This window comes from Sus scrofa, chromosome 9, assembly GCF_054392235.1.
Source record: "Sus scrofa isolate SSC_HxYL_T2T_F1_AM1 chromosome 9, Sscrofa_HxYL_maternal_Yorkshire_Landrace_v2.0, whole genome shotgun sequence".
In the NCBI taxonomy this organism is placed as follows: Eukaryota; Metazoa; Chordata; class Mammalia; order Artiodactyla; family Suidae; genus Sus; species Sus scrofa.
The window spans coordinates 104,571,095-104,593,817 of record NC_139391.1 but is presented as its reverse complement, the minus strand read 5'-3'; the positions used below and the strand labels follow the sequence as shown (position 1 = coordinate 104,593,817).

The following is a 22,723-nucleotide window of genomic DNA, read 5'->3' as shown; positions in this document are numbered from 1 at the left end:
CAAATTGGAGCTGCAGCTGTCGGCCTGCAGTATAGCCATGGTAACATCAGATGGGAGCCACATCTGCAACCTATCTCAGCTTGCAGCAATTCCGAATCAGGCCAGGTATCAAACCCAAAACCATACAAAGACTATCTAAGGTTCTTAACATGCTGAGCCGCAATGGGTATTCCTTTTTTTCGCTGACAGTTTACATTATTATTATACATTTTTTGAGCAGCAGAGCCAAGAAATATACAGTGAGTGCTTGCTTTCTGTTATAATTTATGTTTTCCTGATGATAACTGCCTCCTTAAATTCTCTGTCCTACTGGTCTTATACTAACTATTGCGGGATTTTTTCCCCTTGACCTATGACATATTTCTTGCCTTTAAACTTCCTTCTGGCTCTTCCTAGAAATTCCCTGTGTCCCTCATTTGCCATATCAGTTATTTCCTTAATCCTCTATCTTCTGATTTCTTGGTTTACTTCCTTATTTTGGTGAACTTTATATTCTGGGGGTTCCTGGGCTCCTTAAGAAAGAGAGAAAGAGAAATACAATTTAGGTATATATATTAAAATGTCTTTATCCTCATTCTTGAAATTTTGTTTGCCCATAGATGAGTAGCTAGAAATCATTTTTGAAGACTTTTGAAGAGATTGCTCATTTGACTTCTGAATTCTCAGTGCTGCAATCAAAGTCTTGTCTTTCTAATTTGTGTGTGACAAGCCCACCAGAAGCTTTTATGATCTTCTGTTTATTCTTTTTTTTTTTTTTTTTGTCTTTTTGCCTTTTCCAGGGCTGCTCCCACGGCATATGGAGGTTCCCAGGCTAGGGGTTGAGTCAGAGCTGCAGCTGCCGGCCTATGCTAGAGCTTCAGCAACGTGGAATCCAAGCCGCATCTGCAACCTACACCACAGCTCACAGCAACGCCGGATCCTTAACCCTCTGAGCGAGGCCAGGGATCAAACCCGCAACCTCATGGTTCCTAGTTGGATTCGTTAACCACTGAGCCATGACAGGAACTCCTTCTGTTTATTCTTAATACCTGTAAAGACAGTCAGGTAGATCGTACCTGTGACCCTTTTTATCCAATGTGTTATAGTTGAGTGGCTTCCTGTCCTTTGGAAACTTATGTCTTTTGATTCTGGAAAATATTCATGCATTCTATCCTATTTCCCACTTTGTGTCTGATTTTATTTTGTTTTCTGTAGAAATCCCATCCTTTGAATGTTGAATCTGTTCAATGGCTACTCTAACACTGCTCTAATGGCTCCTCTGTACTCTGATGCTGTTCCTTTGATATTTCCAACCATTTGTGTTATTTTTATGATCATAGTTTAAATTTTCCAGATTGCTCTCTTTCACTTGTCTGCTTTTTATGATTTTCATGGTTTTCTGATTCACTAGTTTCATGATGCAATATTGTCTCTTGGTTGTCAGAGGATATTCATCACAAAATATTTAATGTTTTTCTTCAATTTTCTTATATTCACTCTTACTGTTTGCTTATATGTTTTTAAATGTCTTCATGCAAGTTGGAGGTATTCCTCAAATGTTGGTGATTTTCATGATTTTAAATCTTAAAATCATCTTGTCATTCCCTTCACCAATCTCTTCTGTCAGATTATGCTCAGGCATTTAAATCTCCTATAGCCTTTTTTAATATACTTCCCTCTACCTGTAGATATAAACCTTCACAACAAACCAGGCTTAGCTTCCGTGCATGTGCATTTTTTCAACCATAGCAATTACATTTCTAAATGCTTTATGTGATTATCTAATTTCATTTGCCGAGAATCCCACTTCCTTCTACTTATTTATATTTAACTAATATTCTAGGGAAGATTAAGGATCCAAGAGTTCCGTGAACATATTCTTAGGAATTCAGTCCTCAGCTAAAATTCTCTCCTATGTTTGTTCCCCATCCTTTATTGTTCTTATAATATGATAAAATGATATTGGAGGTATTAATCCACGTGGTTTCTTCTCTCCCATACCCTTCATCCTCTTTTCGGACTGCAAGATATGAAGCTGCAAATTGAAGCAGGACTTTTAGTGGAGATAAGGAACTGATGTTATATTACCATTCAGTTTTAATAGAGACTTGGAATAGTTATGATCGACTTGAAACAGTTATCCTAAATACCATCCAAAAAATGATAAAAGGGCTATAAGCTTGGATAGAAGTAGGCAAGCAGAAGCTTAGATGTGAATGAATCCCAGAGAGCTTCTGTGATTGGCCCTGATGCAGACTCTCTCCTGAATGTAAGTTCTTTCTCCCCTTCCACTTCACAGGCAAGTGTGCTGCTCTCAGAGTGGAGGTATCACTCAGGGAGAAATAGCCTCAGAAAACACTGTAATGATCATGGCACCAGAGCTGTGGAGTTTCATGGGCTGTGTGTTGTATGTAGGTAGCTATGTTTAGAAGCAGACTCTGGAGGGCCCCTTGGACCCTGCCCTGTGCTCAGGCCCTTGAAAGTTGTATAAGAAAGCTAAGAAAAAGAGAGCTATCACCTGCAAAGTGCTCAAGGACAAAGGAAAACCATAGCCCCAAGTTGAGAAGGGGGTATGTTCTGTGTTCTCATTTGCTCTGAAAATAACATCTATTGAGGAAAAGGTAACTGAATTTTAAACTTGAAATTACAGAAATACCAAAGGTGGAAAGTTTCTTAAAAGTGACTGTAGTAGGAGTTGCCGTCCTGGCTCTGAGGTTGATGAGTCCGACTGGGGTTGCGGGTTTGGTCCCTGGCCTTCCTCAGTTGGTTGGGGATCCGGCATTGCCATGGGCTGTGGTGTAGGTTGCAGATGAGGCTCGGATCCTGTGTTGCTGTGGTTCCGGCGTAGGCTGGTGTCTGCAGCTCCAATTGGACCCCTGGCCTGGGAACCTCCATGTGCCGTGGGAGCGGCCCTAGAAAAAAGACAAAAAGACAAAAGACCAAAAAAAAAAAAAAAAAAAAAAAAGTGACTGTAGTAAATATTGGTGGATCAGACAAAATGGAGTCTGGAGAAAAATTAAATTCAGTAAAAGATAATTTCATTTTTGCACACCTGAGCTTGTGACTATAAAGCTCATTTCTATTTCAGTAATATACAGACATTCCCAAAGTTTCCACCTATGATGGTTCTTTCTTGCCAAAAAAAATGGAAAGTCCTTTCCAAGTTACCATAGTAGCTTTTCTTTGTTTTAGATAGTTAACTTAATATTTCAAATTACCTTTGTCAGCATAGACAGTTCTGTTTCCCAGGATTAGAGAAACTTGGTCTTGATTTTTACTTTGAACTTTGATTTTGAAACTTTAACATGTAATATATTCTCCCTTTAAAGAAATGTACCCTTCTAGGTGACAGGAGATCTTGTGGTATTTCAGTGGTCTTTATTTTGAGCTGATTGAATACATACACACACATGCATATGCAATTTGAGCAAATAATTGTATTACCAAGATGACAAGTTAGCCAATATTTTAAAAAGGCTGCTTTGGAAAAAAGCTAGCATTTTGGAAGCTGATAATTATTTCCTAATGTGTACTGTTTGATCAGTACATAAATGTCCTCATATACATTGTCCTACGTTCCTTGGCTTATTCTGTTACTTGTAGACAAAAGCATCCCAACTGATAGAGCCATACCTCAGCACTCTTTGACCTTGAACAATTTAAACTCTCTGTCCTTTGCCTCTCAGTACTTCAGCCATTTGTAATATTAGGAAAAACAATAATTCTTACTTCGAAACATTGTTATGAAGATTAATTTAGATAATACATATACAGTTCTTGGAATGGTGTTCAGCTTACATTAAGCACTCAGTGTTAGCCTTTAGTATGTCATTAAGTACCAAGTGGTATTCTAAGGAATAAAAACGGTAATGCAATCATTTTAAAAGTCAGGCAGCTCACAACAAGACTATGTCACCTGCCCTCCAGATAGATTCTGGAGATAATTTCAATGACTTTTAAATGTACTCACCAGAAATAGCTTTGGTCATACTTAGCCTAAAGGAGGAAAGGGCACACACACCATTCAGGAGATATTTACAATAAGACAATTATTTGCTCAGTTATCTCATTCTAGAAAGTTGTCCCTGTACCTGAACATGTACTTGTGGGTTTCAACATTGAAGCTTAATGAATTTCAAGGCATGAAGTGTCCAGCCCCTGCCCCCAGGGACTTTGAGAATTACCTATTGGATAGAGGACAGAAGACTCGCCTTCTTATTACCTAATCCAGTTGAGCAATAGAGAAGCGAGAGACTCCAGAACAAACTGCCTGACAGAGGCCAGAGTGAGGGTTACATATTGGAAGGAGTGTGAGGTCCTCACGTTGCCTATGAATCTGATAAGGTTAGTAGAGCTTGGAAGTGAATATGATCAGAAAGCATTGTAATTGGGTGGCACCTGTAGAGTAGCTTTTAAAATGAGTATTCTGATCGCTTCTCGGCCTTTTGGCTAAGATCAAGTGTAGTATCTGTTTTACCAGTTTAATAAAATGAGTATTCTGAGATTGTGAAAAAAATTTTAAACAGAGGGGAATTAAGGAGATTAAAGGGAAATTGGTACTTCTAAAAAGCTAGCTTTGATGACATAAGTGCTACAATACAGGCTATCCATACTTTAAGAATATTTTATGGTAAGAAATAGAAGAACCAGGAAATTTTCATTTGAAAATATTTTTCCTCTGTGCTTTCAAATGGAACTAAATTTCCCCCATGTTTATTTATTTTTTTTAAATAAGAATGTGGTACTTAAGTTTCCATCTTATTGTGAATTAGTATTTATACATCCTCAGTTTTCTTGTTTCCTTCGGCCTGGATATGAATATTTGCTTTCTCTAAACCCTAACATTTACAGTAAAATGATATGCTTTATCCATGGTAAGAGGCATATAAATATACTAATATCTTTTGAAAATTTATATTATTTAATACAGAAAAGAAATATGAACTGTCTTAAACACTTACCTTTTGATATATTTAATCTGACTAGTTTTTGATTTTAAAAAATTATTGGAATGCTTCCAAAGTTATATATATACCTTTACTTTTAATCTTCATCATCTTCAATTTATAGTTTTATGTTTTTATAACATTCAGCATATTTGCCTTCATTTTCTAAATTTAAATGAGCTTTTCTTTATCTGTAACATAACAGAGATTTGTGAAATGCATCTAGTATGTTTTTCCTTTTTTTTTCACATTAAAATTTTTGTGCTTTGAAGAAGAATTTTTGGTTCCTACTTGTACTTTTTTATGTAAGAAAAGCTAGGACTTTCGTCAGTTTAATTGAAATTTCTTTTGAGTTCTAAGGTGAAATTACATTTTTCTTTCCCAAATAGTGCCCAAATATAGCAGATACATAATTAATTTGAAATGAATTTCTCTAATCTTAAATATTTTGATGTTTCCAGAACAACTTTTTATATTTTGTTACTTGAAGCCACTGGCTTCTGGTAGAAATTTCTATACATTCTAAAGACGAAGAAATATCCTTTGCCTTTATGTTAGCCAATATGCTTTTTTTGTGTTGGTCAATGCATGGTAATTGTTTGCTGACTCTAGCTTGAGGAAGAAGCTTGGAATATCTGTTCCTCTGTGACACTTGTCATCTCTCCTTCCAATTTACAGCCACCCCCACCCCTAGCCCAGTAGGTTCCACTGTACCAGAAGCCTTCCATTTATAATACCATCCTTTATATGAATTTTTACTTTTTCTATGTATCTGTCATTCTGTGAAGCTAGAGGGTTTTGTTTATTTGTTTGTTTTCATAATTTCTGAACCCAAAAATATCTGGTGCCAAGGAAGAATAGGTTATTAAATTAAGAAATTCTGTTAACTAGTTGTTTTACCTACAAGGTGTATATGAAAATTATGAAAATAATTCTGAAACATCAAAGTAGCAAAGCAAAATGAATCTACTGAGTGATTTATATTCACAAAAGTTAAGGATTTACATAGGAGCAAGAAAATGCTTTATATAATCATGCATTCTTACGTCTTCCTACTAATCTTTGATGTTGTCATCTGGATGCATAAACTCAAGGTGATATATTTCATACTAATATTGGAAATCTTAGCATTTATCTAATTTTCTCTGTCAGTTATCTCCTCTATAAAAATGTGGTTAACACTACCTTCTTATAGAATATTTTGTAGACTTGAATAATGACATGGACACATTTAGCATGGCACCTGATCCATGTAATATGTTAACAAATATTTATCCTTTCCCTTATGCTTTCCTACAACTTTTCAACTTGTCCTTAAAGGGGGAAGGAATAGACTAAATTAAATATAATATTCCATTTTTATATTTAATAATTTAATTAAGTATTTTTTAAAATATTTAAAATAATAAAATTTTTAAAAGTTGAAATAGGGAGTTCCTGTCGTGGCTCAGAGGTTAATGAATCCGACTAGGAACCATGAGGTTGCAGGTTCGATCCCTGGCCTTGCTCAGTGGGTTAAGGATCCTGTCGTTGCTGTGAGCTGTGGTGTAGGTTGCAGATGCGGCTCAGATTCCGCATTGCTGTGCCTCTGGCATAGGCTGGCGGCTACAGCTCCAATTCGACCCCTAGCCTGGGAACCTCTATATGCCACGGGAACGACCCAAGAAAATGGCAAAAAAGACAAAAAAAAAAAAAAGGTGAAATAGCACTGGAATCAGAGTAATTTTTGAAACCATATAACACTCTAGTAACAAGGTACAGCTTATGTGAATCAAAGAGGTGTAAATTGTTCCAATTATCCAGGAACTTAATAGTAAACTGACTTGCATTGCTGAAGAACAAAGTATAATGACATACACCAAAAAATTAAAGTAAACCTTTAGAAAATAACAGGCCAGAACCTGGGAAAATATATGTGAAAAGCGGAAAAATAAGAGAAAAAAAATCGGGAGAAAGATCAATAATCCAGTTGAGGGTTTTTTTTTTTACTACCATTAGGGCACTGTAAAACAATAATTTCTGGCTTCCCAAACCTTTGAAACTTCATCTGTCAAATGATCAAGACTAGATGACTCTTAATATTCCTTCAAATTTTGTAATATAAAGGTCATGAACAAGAGAGAAAAAAATGTGTCATGCATGGAAGTGGGCGAAAGGTCTTTGAAATAAGAGTCAAAGCTATTTATATCTGAAAACATGTGAATGTCCTGTGAGCCCAGAGACTTGTAGTTGTCTGCTCTAGAATCTTTATTCAGAAGTATTCTCTGTGTCTGAGCTACACCTCTAGAATATGAGCTCCTTGAAGGTAAGTGTTGATAAACTATCCAAGTCAATTTGGGTACACATGATTATTGGGTTATCTTGACAAATATTGGTAGGCTTCAGTAAATAGGAGTAGGAAGAGCTGCAGATCTCCTTCTCAAAGCAGGGAAAGTCCTCTCAGAATGGGCTTCTTCTGATGGAAACAGTTAAGTATCAAGAACCCAAACTGCTCCATGGGCTCTGTGGAGTCCCCATATTCAAGTCCTTTTAAGTGTCCCAAGTGTACCAGGATCTTTCATGGGAGATTCATCAGAGACAAAGACTTAACATGCTAACTGCAGAATTCAGCTAACCATCCTGTCCTAGCCAGGCAATCAGTAATACCCTGAACTCAAGAGATAGGCGATGGACCATTTCTGAACTGGACTTGATGGGTTTTAATAGCCTGTGTTATAAGGGTAGAGAGTTAGCTAGTAATATTTCTAGCCAATTTATATATCTTTGAAACTACTAATTTCACCAGTGAAAACCTCAATATTATATTTATTATGAATATTTTCAGATCTTAGGAAATAAAGATAACTAAGTTATAGCTAAATTACAGATATCAATTACATGCTAAGTAAACAGCTCTAGAATGAATGTTCACAGCTAGGGTAGTTGTCAACTTTGAAAAAGGTAAATTAAAATCTTCAATACTCCCATATTATGTCTTATTTGGAAGTATTTAAATTACATTACACTGTAGGGATCATGCTTTCTTTGTGACAGAATTCTAGGCACATAGTGGCCACATGACCCATCTTCATTGAGTATAGTGTATATGAGGATGCATGTTATCAACATTAATCCCTACAGAATTATTGCCTTAAATGATAAAGGAAAAACTCATATAGTTTTGTGTAATTTAGCATATACTGTAATGGCTTAATTTGTTTTTAGAATACCTTTATTTTTGTCTTCTTTTTTGTTCTTCCAAGTTGCCTATATAATAGTATACCCACCGAATTTTGCTAATCTTATGTTCTCTTAAATGGCAAAAGAATGTCATAACTGTTATAAATCTGAACTTGTTCATTTTGCAAGGCCCTGCCGCATCTGTTATTGACACTTTGTTTCTTATCCTAAAGACCAGTGTGCATGTTGTTATGTGGTTCCTAGGAAGACTGTAAAGTCCTAAACTGAGACGAGGATGTAAAGAGTCAAGGGAATTTCTCTGAGAAAATAAGTAGGGATATCCCTGGAGAAGGAGCTGCTTCTGTGTTCTTTTAAACGTCACACAGTAATTGTTTCTTTTTTTAAGGAAAGAACAGGGGGAAGAGCAGATCATTTTCTAGTTGGAGAGCTTGGTAAACACAGGCTGCGGGGTTTACTTTGGTTTAGGAATCCCACTGCCTCACTGGAGTGTTAATCAAAATTCCACAGCCATTTGTGGATACTTGGAGGTGGGGCGGACTGATGCACAGCAATATTTTGACCCAGCACTTGAAGCAAATACAACCAGAGTCATCAGTGTTAATTCCACTGTATTCCAACCAGCATTTTGAAAGTGTGTTGATATTGGTGACCTTGCTCTTTTTCATCGGACTCCTAACTGGTAATTGTGCCTATGTAATTGCTGTGAAGTTATCTAGCCTAACAATGTAGGACTCAATACTGGTGCCTGAAATACTTAAATCTCTGACTTTGATCTAATTTTTGCTTTGTTCTTGTCTAGTTTAAGCTATACTCGCATTTTTCTCTTCTCTTGAGAGGTAAAGTGTGCCTGTCCTAAGCTTTTAGTTAAGAACTTGTGTCTAAAAGAAAGTGGAAGGAGTCAGTCAGGTGTTGTAACTTTACTATGATCTTGTCAGGAATAATAACAGTACTAAGTGATAAGAGGACATTCAAAAAATACTTGAAATTGTTCAAGCCCTCCAACATACTTCTTTTTGTATACATGCAACAACGGAGGAATAACTTAATAGAGCAATGTCTTGAAAGGAAAAACTCATGTGCAGCTATTTTCTTTTATTCTTAAAAATGTATCTGCCCAGGAAGACTGTTAAATTATACACGGTTGCTTTTACCTGAAGAAGCAATTATAATGAATATCATTATAGACATTTTTAGACTCTCGCAGATTAAGATTGTAAACAGAGTGGTGGTCTTCCCAGTCTTGGTGAAAGAAGAATCTACCCTCCTCCACTTCTTATAATCAACAGTAACCAGGAGAGATCACAAGCAGTTTCTACCAGGGCATGCCTGGAATGGATCTAATCAACAAGGGGGTTACCATGACTTAATAGAGAGGTGACTTGGAGATTTTATTTTAGGTTAGGGAACCCAGGCATCATATTTTAAACTTGACTTGAGCTACTGAATCTTTGGTACAACAGCTAACAGGATATAGGAAGTAACGTTAAAAAAAAAAAAAAAGCTTTTAAATTAAAGCCAGTTTTCTATTCGCAGATCATCCCTATGAGGTTTTACATGGCAGGAGCTAGCTACATAGAATGATAATGGGAGACAGAAAAAAACAGGTATAAGAATTAGGTAACATTTTACAGATTCCAGACATAAAACCATTTCTATTAATGATACTTATTTCAACCTGTATTGTGATATAATTTTATGTAGAAACAAACACTGTTTGTACACTTTAACTCCATTTCATTGTGATTATCTTAAATAGCTGGAAACTTAAATAGATAGAAACTGAATTAAAAGAGCACACTGGAGGCAATAGTTTGCCACAGTGGCTGTCATGTGAATATAGACGACTAGAGAAAGTGTTTAACGTAGACAAGGGCAGGTAACGTTAATAAAAAGGAAAAATTCATAACCTAGCTTTTACCTCAGACTCACACAATTCAGTTTAATGTTTTGGTAGTTAATATTGTTATTTTTGCATTCCAGACAACCTATAATTAAATATTTTGATTCAACATCACAATTACTGATTTATAATTATGTACATTACCTAAATGTACATAATTAGAAAACAAAAAATTGAAATGACATGCTGAATAGGAATGCTACCATCAGATGTATTTTTATATGAAAAGGCAAGGATTTTAAGAATGTCAGCATTTGGAGGGTCGGATTAAGTGTTGAATCTTGTTTATTCATTCAACAAATATTTGTCTGCACATCCAATACTAGGCACTGACCATTTTCTGTACCTAAGTTAATCCACTTAGCACTCTGAGTAATCAGTTGTGTACTACAAATAAAATTATTTAATAAGTTAAATCCATCAATATAGAGGATGGTTTATATGGGTCAGTTCTTGACTGGGTAATTACAGAATTCTCCACTGAGTTTGGTACCACAAGTTCTCGTATTTTTCCTTTAGGAATGATGAAAGATCAGTGGACTCCTAAGTATCTGAAGTCTGTGGAGTCTTAGGTTGCTTAGAAACTCAGTGACTATGGGCTTGCTATGGCAACCCTATTTATCACTGAATGCAAAATTAACTTAGCTGGCATTTTGCCAAATCTCCATATTTTGCTGGTAAAAATATTCAGATCAGTTCTTCTATCACATCAGTACTTATTATTTACACAATAAAACTAAATAATGCTATAATTAACCACATTTTGAAAAGAATAATTTACAGTATATAATAGATATATAATTAAGCTTAAATTCATTATGTAATTTTACTTATATCAAATTTATTGTGTCAGCTGGTTATTATCCCATTGCCTAAATTTGCTTATGTACATACAAAATTTGCATTAAATTAGAATCACGAGAAAGTTAGACCAGTACAGTATGTAATCTATGTGATAATAAAAAGGCTCTGTAAATTTGACTTCTATTAATCTATACAAATCCATCTATAAATTTATCATTACATGTATATGTAGTATATTTTAATGATTTTTTTATTTTGCATTATTGACTCTTCATTCACATATAACAAATTTCTTTGAAAAATTTTTACCATATTTTTTCTCTTTAAACTCTTAAACACCATATAATTTGTACACACAAATGTGTTAAAAACTAATTTATTTGAAACACATATTTTTGTAGTAATGGAAAAGACATTAGGGGATGTATTCTCACCTTCAGTCTAGGTGTTTGTTCCTTGAAGTACATTTTCAACTGTTCTGCCTTTTTTGATTTAAGGCATTTTTTTTTTTAGATTTTAATAATACTTTATATTAGTTTTTTGCATATTCATGCTATATATTATCTGTAGTCTTCTTTGTACCTCTTCATACGTGGGCATTGTCTTTATCTTATCTCCCTACTGATTCCACCTTTCATGTTTATCATGGCAAATAGCAGCGGTAGAGCCTGAAGTCTCTCCTGAGATTAGACCGCTGCTACAAGGTTCTAGTTACTGTCCTTTTCTCCTGGGTTTTGGCATTTATGCATTCTGTTTTGACATTTAAGAGTTTGTCATATTAAAGGTTCTCTTGAGGATAATAGAATCAGTGCGACTCAGGTTTTTAAGGGACAAGGACATACTTGGTGATATTTTCAATTTTTTCTTTATACTTTATTCATTTCTATAGAATTCTGCAATTCATCAATTTTCTGAATCTTCTAGCATGTCAGTTCAACTGGGCAGTGCTCATGTTAATGACAGTTCAAAAGCTACCTCCATATTCAGACTGACAAAACATGCACTAAAGGATAATGACATGGTATTGCCTCTAAAAATATGAATGTTCTATTTAATATTTTCCTTTAATTAAACTATTTAATTGATATAAGTTAACGTATTATAAGAATTTTAGTTTTATAAGAACATTCATCTCCTCAGCTATGTGCTTTTGTTCAATATGGATGGGAATTCATCTTTCTACTATCATCTGTCCCCATCTGCAGTTAAGGGTTTGCAGTTAAGGTATTCTAGATATATATATATATAAGTAAAATAGAGTCACAGTATTTTGTATGTGCTAAATATTATATTAATATCTCTGTTTATTGCATATGGTAAAGAAAATCATGTGTCAGGAATTTTTTCCTCCTTTACTTTTTTTTAGGGGCCTACATATTAAATCATGTTTCTTGATCACACTTACTGAGCTAGAAGTTTGTTTAGATGTTTAGTTTTAAAATGTATGTTATCTAGAGTCCACATTTTACACAGAATCTCAGGGCATCAGTTTGAGTGCTTTCAACTCAAACAAGCTGAATCAATACATGGATTTGGGGGGCCCATTTAACTGCAAACCCCAGAGTTAGCACTCTACAGGAACAGTTGGATCCAGCTCTTGGCTCTTCTGAACTTAACCCTGGTTGACCTTCTTTGAAGTTCCTGGTAGCTAAACTATTGTTTCCTTACTCTTACACAAAGAGTATGCAGATGGGGACAGATGATAGTAGAAAGATGAATTCCCATCCATACTGAATAAAGCACATAGCTGAGGAGATGAATGTTCTTCTAAAACTAAAATTCTTATAATACGTTAACTTATGTCAATTAAATAGTTTAATTAAAAGAAAATATTAAATAGAACATTCATATTTTTAGAGGCAATACCATGTCAGTATCCTTTAGTGCATGTTTTATAAGTCTAAATATGGAGGTAGCTTTTGAATTGTCTCCTCTCTGATCAACACTGAGGGGCATCTCTGAAAGCAAAGTCAGCTGCTTGTGGCTTCTCACATCACAGGATGCACTAAGGGTTTGAAGGTAAGTTCTGGAGGAAATATTCCTGTCTTCCTTTCCTCTGGGAAGTTCTTAAGTATATGGAAATATCCCTTAAGAATTATGATTTAGTCAATCAAAATGACTGAATTTAGTTTTATTTACCCATCTTTAAAAATTGAAGCTAAGCCCCTAAAGCATGTCTCAAAATTCACATATTAGAATTTTTCAAAAATCAGATATGGTCTATTTTTAATTTTAATTTTATTCATCTAAGATTGGATGAAGGTTGTCAGAAAGGGTGACAGTCAGTGGTAGAATATTTTATCATAGAAAGATTTTCCATGTAGTCAATTTGCATTGAAGGACTAAAAAAGAAAATTGCCCCAGTACTTTTTTCCCTAACCTAAATAACATGGCAGATAAGCCAGAGAAAGTTTAGTAAATAGCAAAAATTTAATTTCATCTTCATTTTTAAAAAATTTCATAAGAATTTACATATTTTCTACATAGGATGGTAAATATGAGCTTAAAAGAGTAAGTGATAGAATAAGCTTCAGTTATGATGAAAATATTTTTGGTACAATTTGGAAACGTGTGATTGTGTATTGAACTGCCATTGGAAGCTAGGTGTCTTTCAAAATAGAAACACCTGTTATGTGGATAATGTGAGCATATCAAAAAAAGGAGTAGGGGAGTTCCCGTCGTGGCGCAGTGGTTAACGAATCCGACTAGGAACCATGAGGTTGAGGGTTCGGTCCCTGCCCTTGCTCAGTGGGTTAACGATCCGGCGTTGCCGTGAGCTGTGGTATAGGTTGCAGACGCGGCTGGGATCTCGCGTTGCTGTGGCTCTGGCACAGGCCAGTGGCTACAGCTCTGATTTGACCCCTAGCCTGGGAACCTCCATATGCCGCGGGAGCGGCCCAAAGAAATAGCAAAAAAAAAAAAAAAAAAAAAAAAAAAAAAAGGAGTAAAGGATCACATGAATTCACATGAATTCATGGTTTCTGCTAATTTAGGAAGAGCTGTGATTTTGTAAGTGCAGTTGCAATTAATTATTTTGGCTGCAATTCCAAATTTATATACCTAAAACCACATATCATTCTGAAAAAAATATTAGAAATAAGATACCAAATTAAAATCAGCTACAACAGATAAATGCAGGATAACTACGTAAGAAATGGAAAAATCAGAACAGAGAAACTTGTGAAGTTAAAACTGAAATTTGTTATAAAAATAATAGTTTGGGCCAGTCTTCTTTATAACATGGGAAATATTTAGCAGATTTTAAGTTTGTGTTGCAAGAAATGGTATGGTTTCTATGTTTTTATGGACTTATTTTATCTACAAATTATTCTTATTGTAGCCCTCTTTCCTCCAACCTATTGTGATTATCCTGTTTTCCCTGAGGAGTTGTAGAAAATGAGAGGAAAAACAGGCCTGCAACAGTCTTGGATTAGGTCCAGCAAATGTTTTTAGTCCTTGGAAAACAGGGAGGATGCTGCTCCAAGCCTTGTAAATGCATCTTGTAAAAACAATAATAATCTTAGCTTATTTACTCTGAATTGGGAAAGTACTGTGTTGTTAACCAAAGGATTATTACAGAGTACACCGAAACTCACTCACACCATGTAAATAGCTCAATTCACCTTTGCATATTTGCCCATGAACAAGAGGTGCTGTAGAGCAGGACATTTTGCTTACTAAATACCACAACCGAAAACCCTGGGCCCTGAAAGCCAAGAAACAGTTGTCCTAGCAGTCTCTGAAGATAGATATACTAATCAAACCATGTAAAACTAGCAGGACTAGTAAATCTTTAAGGGTAACATTGCACAGCCATTCAGATTACATAGACTGCTACTGTTTACTTAAATCACAAGCTCAGAACAAAAGAGAGGAATGACATAGGGGAATCTGAAAGGGGATGGTCAGAATTAATATGATTCGAGTCCTTGGTTGTTTATTGAAGAACGAGGATAACTGACACTTGCATACAGACAGAGCTGATGTTACCTAAAACTACATAAACCTACCTAGCACAGTTACAAGGATGGAAGATTTCTTTCTGCTTAACTACAAGGTTAATACGTCTATCAAATCCATTGTCACCACTGCCCCTTAATGCAAAGCAAATTTTAATGCTGTTACTGAAATGTCAGGGCTAAAATGAAATTTAATAGGTGAGCCGAACTTCTCTATTATTCAAAATTTAAATGTGAAGTTCGAAGGGGAAAGTTTTACTTTAACCCTGACTAATCATCATTGCTTTCATTCAAGCAGATAACCAGCTGTCACAGAGAAACATGCAGAACAGTTGCAGGATTCTGATATTTTAGAATTCTGAATTTTTATGATAACTGTCTTATCATGGAGTAGTAGTAGTAGTCTGATACTTTTTATTTTGTTTGGATTTTAATGTGTATGATTTATAGAATATACTCATGGAAATAAGGTATATAGAAAAGAACTTATGTGATTTATAACATTTCAATGAAAATACTTGCTTTCAGAAGTTTTATCAGTTTTGTGTGAGTGTGTGTGTGTATGTGTGTGTGTACAGTCTATTTGTGGGTATGTATGTGTGTTATACCTGCTTTTTGTTTGTTTTTTATAAACTATTGCATGAGCAAGATGTTCCCACTTTGAAACCTTATGCATTCTTGGAACTCTTAAGACTATATTTCCAGTTCTTCAAAGGAGTTCATCTGAGAAGTAGCACTCTAAACCAAACCGTTTGGTCTCTTTCAAGACAGAAAACCCACGTTTGCCACAAACAAATCTTCCCTTAAGCGCACTGAGTACCAATCTGGAAAATGATGAACTGATTTCACTACAAGGTTTGATAGACTATATTCCTTTAAAAAATTTCTAGTCACTTCTTGCACTCAAATGCAAGGTTTGTGTCAAATGTTTCTTCAAAGTGTCAGGGTAGAAGGATCAAACTTCTCCATTTCAATCAAACAAACAGAGGCATCAGAAACATTTTTTCCTGAGTGGTGATTTCTAAAATAAATTATTATATAATATGCTTCTTAGAAAGTTTTTTTTTTTTTTTCAGCTTTAAAAGGGAATTTAATGAGGTATGCTTCCATGTCCCTGGAAAAGTGTATGTAATGTGCCTGTTGCACGCATGTATCTTTCAGGAATCTGGCACCTAAGTGTTTTGTCTTTCTCTTAGTAGATTGTCAGATGGCATAGATGTCACTATACTTAAGAGTTTAAAGAAGGACTAGCCATTGTGGTTAGTACGTCTCTTTATTTACTAAGTGGAACAAAACCACTTGAAGTTTCATTATCCACCTTATTTCTTTGTATAAAGTTTTCTGTGTTTATACATTCATCATGCTCTCCAACTTTTTTTTTAAAGTAGTGTTTAAACAGAATAATTTTTTTTTCTCATTTTGATCAAGTCATCAGCCAATGTGAATGTAAATTGATTTCTCTAAACTTTCTTAAAGTCATTTTATTTATTCAATTTTTAAGACTCCACTTCAGGGACTATTTATAGTCTAGATGACATTTATCAGCACAAAATTTTGTTTTACCCTCAATTCAATGAATTTTATATTTCTGCCATGTAAAATTTCAAATGAACTGCTCACATAATGTTTTTTCTTGAACTTTTGGGGGGTCATTTGTTTAACTAAATGCTTATTTTTGTTGCTGATTATTTACTGATTTTTTTCCCATTATTTCACAACATCATGCTTTGAGGCCTAGTTATCTGTTTACCTGAAATTTTCTCTTTTTCCCCTAATAATTTCCCTTCTAATGTATGAATACAAATTGCTCTGACAATTACACTGATCTTAACATTTCCTTAAGTCTCTTAGTATTTAAATGTTGACTTTCTCCCCCTCTCCTTAGAGAGATAAGTCAATTGCAAACAGGTCAAGCTAAGATTAGGTCTGCCAATATTTTTCAGAGGTGTATGAGATTTACCTACTGATTTGGCCCTGCCCACATGAGAACAATCCATATTTACAGAGGTGCTCTCACTTTCATCTCTTTTACACACATCTCCTACCACCGCTTCTATGAAACATATAAATAAGTTTATCTTATGTCTTTAATACAGTAGATTTACTTTCATCGTGTGCTTGGATTCATTAGACTACATGGCTTAAGTCTAAACTTTAATGACTCTGATATTCTGCCTTTTATCTTCAATGATGTCCTTGAAATTTTCTTTTAAAGGTAATATTAGAAACCTTCATTTTAAACTCTCATGCTTTCCCTGGCATTACTGTATACTGTTCTGCCTTATGCATTTAATATTCTCTTTTAAAATTACATACATGTATATTTACTTTTATTCCTGCATTTGAAGTACTTCCTTGCCAAATAAAGCATGTAGAACCTGCCATTACTAATATAAGTGAAGAAACCAGCAAAAAAATAGTTCTTTATGTATATATACACACACACAATCATATGTGTTATGCATGTGCATAAATAATGTGTGTGTACATCTCCACACTCAGTTACCCCAAGGATTAAAGTGATAAAAAAAATTTTACCTTAGCGTTTAACAATGGTAAACAATGTTTTGAGAAACTTTACAGTGTAGGTGTGCAATGTATGTGCTATAGGTCTTTAGAATGAATTTTGTTTTATTTAATCTCAAAATAATTCTCTTACTTGCCACTTACAGAATGTATTCATTGTTCATCCCCTGTTTGTTGTATTTAGATATTTTCTTATCTAATATCAGGTTATTTAAAGTTGTTTATTCAATTTTCCCAAATGTCTTGAAAAGAATATGTAAAGTAAGTATTGATCAAGACCTCATATATGTGTACATATATATACTTTTTTCTTCTTCAGAAAAAAGTACAAGCTCTTCATTCAGTCTTTCTGGGTTTTAATCCTTGTTTTGGCACATATTAGCTGTGTGACCTCAACTAGTAGTCTAAAGAACATAGTAAGTTGGTATAATAGGTAAGCAAAATAATATGTGAAATATATTTCTACAACTGGCAGATAGTAAGCCCCAGATACATGTTAACTCTGTTATTATCCTCATAGTTTATAGGTCTTCGCTTATCCATACAACCTAGAGCTATAATGTATATGATACTAAAATTCTACTTTTCATTTGCTGTACTCTAAAAAAAAGAAATGAATCACTTAAAATATTTTATCTATTACATAGAATCTGCATACAGTTTACATTTAAAATTTAAATCTACCATATGATTTGATCTTCAGGTTGAGACTCTTATCTCTTTGACCAGAAAGGAAATCAGGAACATGGTGACTATCTGCTTGCTCCCAATTCACAAAACCTTCCATCACTAACAAAACTGTTAACTTGGGCCATGTGACTCCTCTTCTAGAAATTTTAGTATTGGCTTCTCAAATATGTTGCAATATTTATAATTACTCAACTTACTTTATTCTTCCTCTTTTACTCCACAAGTGTCACATTCCATGAATGAGCTTATCTAGAAATACTGTTCTAAGGATCTTTTTTTTGTTGTTGTTATCTTTGGACCGCATCCATGGCATATGGAAGTTTCCAGACTAGGGGTTGAATCAGAGCTATAGCCTCAGGTCTATGCCACAGCCACAGCAACCCCAGATCTGAGCTGCATCTGTGACATACAACAGCTCACAGCAATACTGGATCTTTTAGCCCACTGAGTGAGGCCAGTGATCAAACATGCGTTGTCATCATGGATACTAGTCAGGTTTGTACATCAGCATATAAACAAATCTATGAGTACATGAATTTTTAGCATTGTTTTTATAAGATCAGAGGATCAGAAAAAACAGAAGTTCTGTTAAATCTAAGACTGGTCATTTAAAAGACAATACTACATTTATTATGGAATTATTTTATTAAAGAAAAAAGAGAACATTAACACTTTCCATGACATGAGAATATCTTCAAGGCACCTAATATCGGAAGAGGCATGTTGAAGATTGATTCAATATATGCATTAGTCACTGTGCATATATATGTTATATGTGTGTGTGTGTCTATAACTTTAAATTTTATATGTATATATGGGTTTACTGGGGAATGGGCATATACTTAACATTAGTCATTTCTAAGGAATAGAATTGGTGGTCTTATTTTATGCCTTTCCGTAAATTTCTTTTTTTTAAATTTTTTTAACTCAGTGAATTTTATTACATTTATAGTTGTACAATGATCATCACAACCCAGTTTTATAACATTTCCATCCCAAACCCCCAGCCCATCCCTCCACACTGCAACCTGTCTCCTTTTGAAGCCATAAGTTTTTCAAAGTCTGCGAGTCAGTGTCTGCTCTGCAAAGTTCATTGTGTCCTTTTTGTTTTTTTAGTTTCCACATGCAAGTGATGTTGGTGTCTCACTGTTTAACTTCACTTTGCATGACAATTTCTAGGTCCATCCATCTTGCTCCAAATTCCATTATTTATTTGCTTTTAATGGTTGAGTAATATTCCATTGTGTATATGTATGCCTTTCTGTAATTTTCAATATTATCATCCATATTATTCTAATAAATTCCCTGAAATAAAAATTTGTTTAGGAGCCAATATCACCATAACACTTATTTATTATACAAACACTATATGTCAGTTTCTGTACTAAGTCCTTCATATTATCATTCTTGATCTTTGTAACAGTTCTGAGAAGGAGCTATTTCCACTAAGACTAAGAGAGGTAAGGTAGTCAATAATATGTCATACACTGAGGGAAGGGTTGGATTCCTAATTCCTATTTAGGCCCATTCCCTTCCACAGTGGATGCTCTTCATTTCAAAGCATTGTATATCTGTGGTATGAACAAACAGTATAATAACTTCTCCTTACTGGTCAATCTTGCACCTTTCAAAATATTATTGTGGTTACAATAGTCATGAGTGAGCACACTCATTCAGCTGATTACCAGCTATGTGTCTGCTCTGTGCTCTGGGGATTCAGCAATGAACTAAACAGATAAGGGTCTCCCTTCCTATTAAGTCAAAATTCTAGCAAATGCAGAGACAGGACAAAAAAAAAAAAAAAGTCAAATGCATTTCTGATGGTGCCATGTAATCTCAGTAACCAAAGCAGAAAAGGGGGAAAAGGGTAGGGGCCTCATGGGAAGAGACACACTTTGATGTCTTGTAATCAGATCTCTGCCACATGTGGCACACAGCTCACCACACTTAGCTATCAAGATTATCTTATTTAGGTTTCTCCATGTTTTTGATTAAGAAAATAAGTAGTTATTTAACTCCTAATCCCCACTCAATGTAGTTAGGTCCTGCTCACATCAAGATTCACTTGGATTCTGTTGGATTCCAAACCCTATATGGTCTTTTAGAAAAAAAAGAGCTGGGCCTAGTTGACGTTAGTATATTAACAGTTATATCTTTCATTCTACTAAAATCTGTTTAGTACTATAGCACATTTTCATAAGGCAAGATATACCCTCCTCTAAAACATATCCCTTCAAAATACTGCACATAACATAATCTTTTTAAAATGAAAACCCCAACATTCATTACTCAGAAATGGGTACAGCATTTTTCTGTCTTATTCTTCCAGGAGAATGTTTTGAGCAAAATATAAATATGTGGTTGCAGATTTTATTTAGCTGTGTGTTTTCTGGGTCTCGTGAGCTAAGCTACTCAGGAACTGTTGTCTATAGGAATGAATATTTAACAGCTACCTCTGGGAATGTTCATTTGATTCCTTGGGCTGCTCATGGGAGGGTGTGGCACTGTCCTCTCCAGACAGAGGATTTAGATGACATTAGGCCACTGATTAATAATGATCCAAGTAAGTTCAGTGTCAACTTAGGTATCTATTTTGCATGTATTTTTTTCTGAAACATCCTTCTTTAACAGTGTACATATTTTCATTATAACTTAAGTATCCTTTTAAAATATTTAAGATATGTGGTTTAAAATAGGTCCTATCTGAACTCCTGTGTTGGTGAGCTATTTCTGAATTGTCACATTGGAGGGTGTGTATTTTGGTGTACATATGTGAGAATTAAAGGCTGAGAAGAAAATATATCAAAGCATCTTAACTACAATACAAGAGATATCCTTAATCAAAATATTAATTGAATTAGCTTTTATACTACCTTACTAATGGAACAAAGATAAATGGTTTACAACTATAAGGAAATCATCCTTTAAAATTAACTGAAATCTTTGTAAATTCTTCTTAATTGAAAAGCGTAAATCAGGAGTTCCAGTCGTGGCTCAGCGGAAATAAATCTGACTGGCATTCATGAGGATGTAGGTTTGATCTCTGGCCTTGCTTAGTGGGTTGAGGATCTGGTGTTGCTGTGGTTGTGGTATAGGCTGGCAGCCGTAGCTCTGATTCAACCCCTAGCCTGGGATCCCCATATGCCGTGGGTATGGCCCTAAAAGGCAAAAAAAAAAAAAAAAAAAGTAATAAAAAAAACCCATAAATCATAATGACATTACTGGTCTATTTCTACTTTATCGTAATTCAGTGCTCTGACATTAGAAAAAAAATATATATACCCCAAAGCTTTATAACATTATTAATTTCTAAATAAATGTCTCAGTCAAAATATACTAGAAAAAGAGCAATACTGGGAAAAAAGTATTTGCCTTTCCTTCCTGTTGTGTAGAACAGCCTGCAAATAAAAAGATTCAATACATGCCCAGAAGGGACAGCACAAGCAATCCATGAGCACTGGTTTAAATACAATCTAATGAATGGAATGTATTTCTGCCTATTATTGTTAGGTTGTTGTCTTTCAAGTTTGACTTAGAGGCATTTATTCAGTTAGTCTGTCTGAGAGATAGTTTACTTTCTGAAATTTTTTATTTTGCCTATATGATTCTGAGAATTTCTTTATAAGAATGGATTTTTAATATTGAGGAAAATTTTTCCCCTCAAAATGCAAGGCATTTTATTTGGTTATATTGTGAAATAATGACTTTCTTTTAAAGTAACTGAAGTGGAGTTCCCGTCGTGGCACAGTGGTTAACGAATCCGACTAGGAACCATGCAGTTGAGGGTTTGATCCCTGGCCTTGCGCAGTGGGTTAAGGATCCTGGCGTTGCCGGGAGCTGTGGTGTTGCAGACGTGGCTCGGATCCCGTGTTGCTGCGGCTCTGGTGTAGGCCGGCAGCTACAGCTCTGATTCGACCCCTAGCCTGGGAACCTCCATATGCTGTGGGAGCTGCCCAAGAAATGGCAGAAAAGACAAAAAATAAATAAATAAAGTAACTGAAGTATGTACTTTTTAATAATAAAGTGTCATCTAAATAGCAATTTGGTTTAAATGTTACTTAATAGTTGTATTTTTATTTGAAAAAATTGAAGATAAATTTAACTTTTTGGTTTTCATAGAAAGATTTTTCTGTGCTTATGATACTTCTGCAAAACTAACAGAAGATGATAAATAGTGAAGAACTTCCAGTTAGAACAATAGGCTATTTCCCTTTTTAAAAGTCTGTTTGTCATCCTTGTTGATTGACAAAAACGCTAATTGTTTTTGCAGTTATTAATCTAAACATACCATAGATTAATGCTGTACAGAAAAGTTTATTTTATTTAAACTTCATGAAATGAGTTTTTCTAGTAGGAGAGTGAGACTCTGACAATTCTCCCCAGTCTACACTTCCTACACCTGCCCAGACCCAGGTTATCATCTGGAATAATAACTGCATAGTGAAACAGTATATTAGAAGCTGCTCTGAAAGTTAGATCCTTTAGTCTCTCTGGCCTCTGACTTACTTGCACGGGAAAATGGCCAAAAAAGAAAAAAAAAAAAAGGAGAAAAGCCTGCCGAGGATCTCAGATGTAGGCAATGGGTCCTCACCAGAACATAAAAATAGACCCTTAAGAGCCATATCAGTAGTGGGATGTGTGTGGGTTTCTTCTTATTTTTTTTTTTTAATTCCTTTTGCAACAAACCACGTACTAGGATCTGACGTTGTCTCTCTCTCTCTCTGTCTCTCTCCCTTTTT

The 22,723-nt window shown here is 34.8% G+C and overlaps 1 protein-coding gene and 1 non-coding gene across 20 annotated transcripts in view; both read left to right on the top strand.

Moving 5' to 3' along the window:
• The window catches only part of CD36 (CD36 molecule), a 156,027-nt gene that overhangs the window by 84,902 nt on the left and 48,402 nt on the right, over positions 1–22,723 (top strand). For 6 of the 19 annotated variants that reach the window (XM_084974694.1, XM_084974687.1, XM_084974683.1 and 3 more), the window contains exon 1: positions 4,221–4,323. The exons of 6 other annotated variants lie outside the window; for them this stretch is intronic. The gene's annotated coding sequence lies outside the window, so the exon portion shown is untranslated. Of the gene's footprint in view, positions 1–4,220; positions 4,324–7,031; positions 7,231–8,511; positions 8,785–22,723 lie in introns of those variants that run through there. 7 more of the 19 variants (XM_084974682.1, XM_005667692.4, XM_084974695.1 and 4 more) reach the window with 4 other exon arrangements.
• Positions 4,409–4,591, top strand: LOC146400057 (U2 spliceosomal RNA). Its single transcript, XR_014816936.1, has one exon. It is a non-coding gene; the product is annotated as a U2 spliceosomal RNA (small nuclear RNA).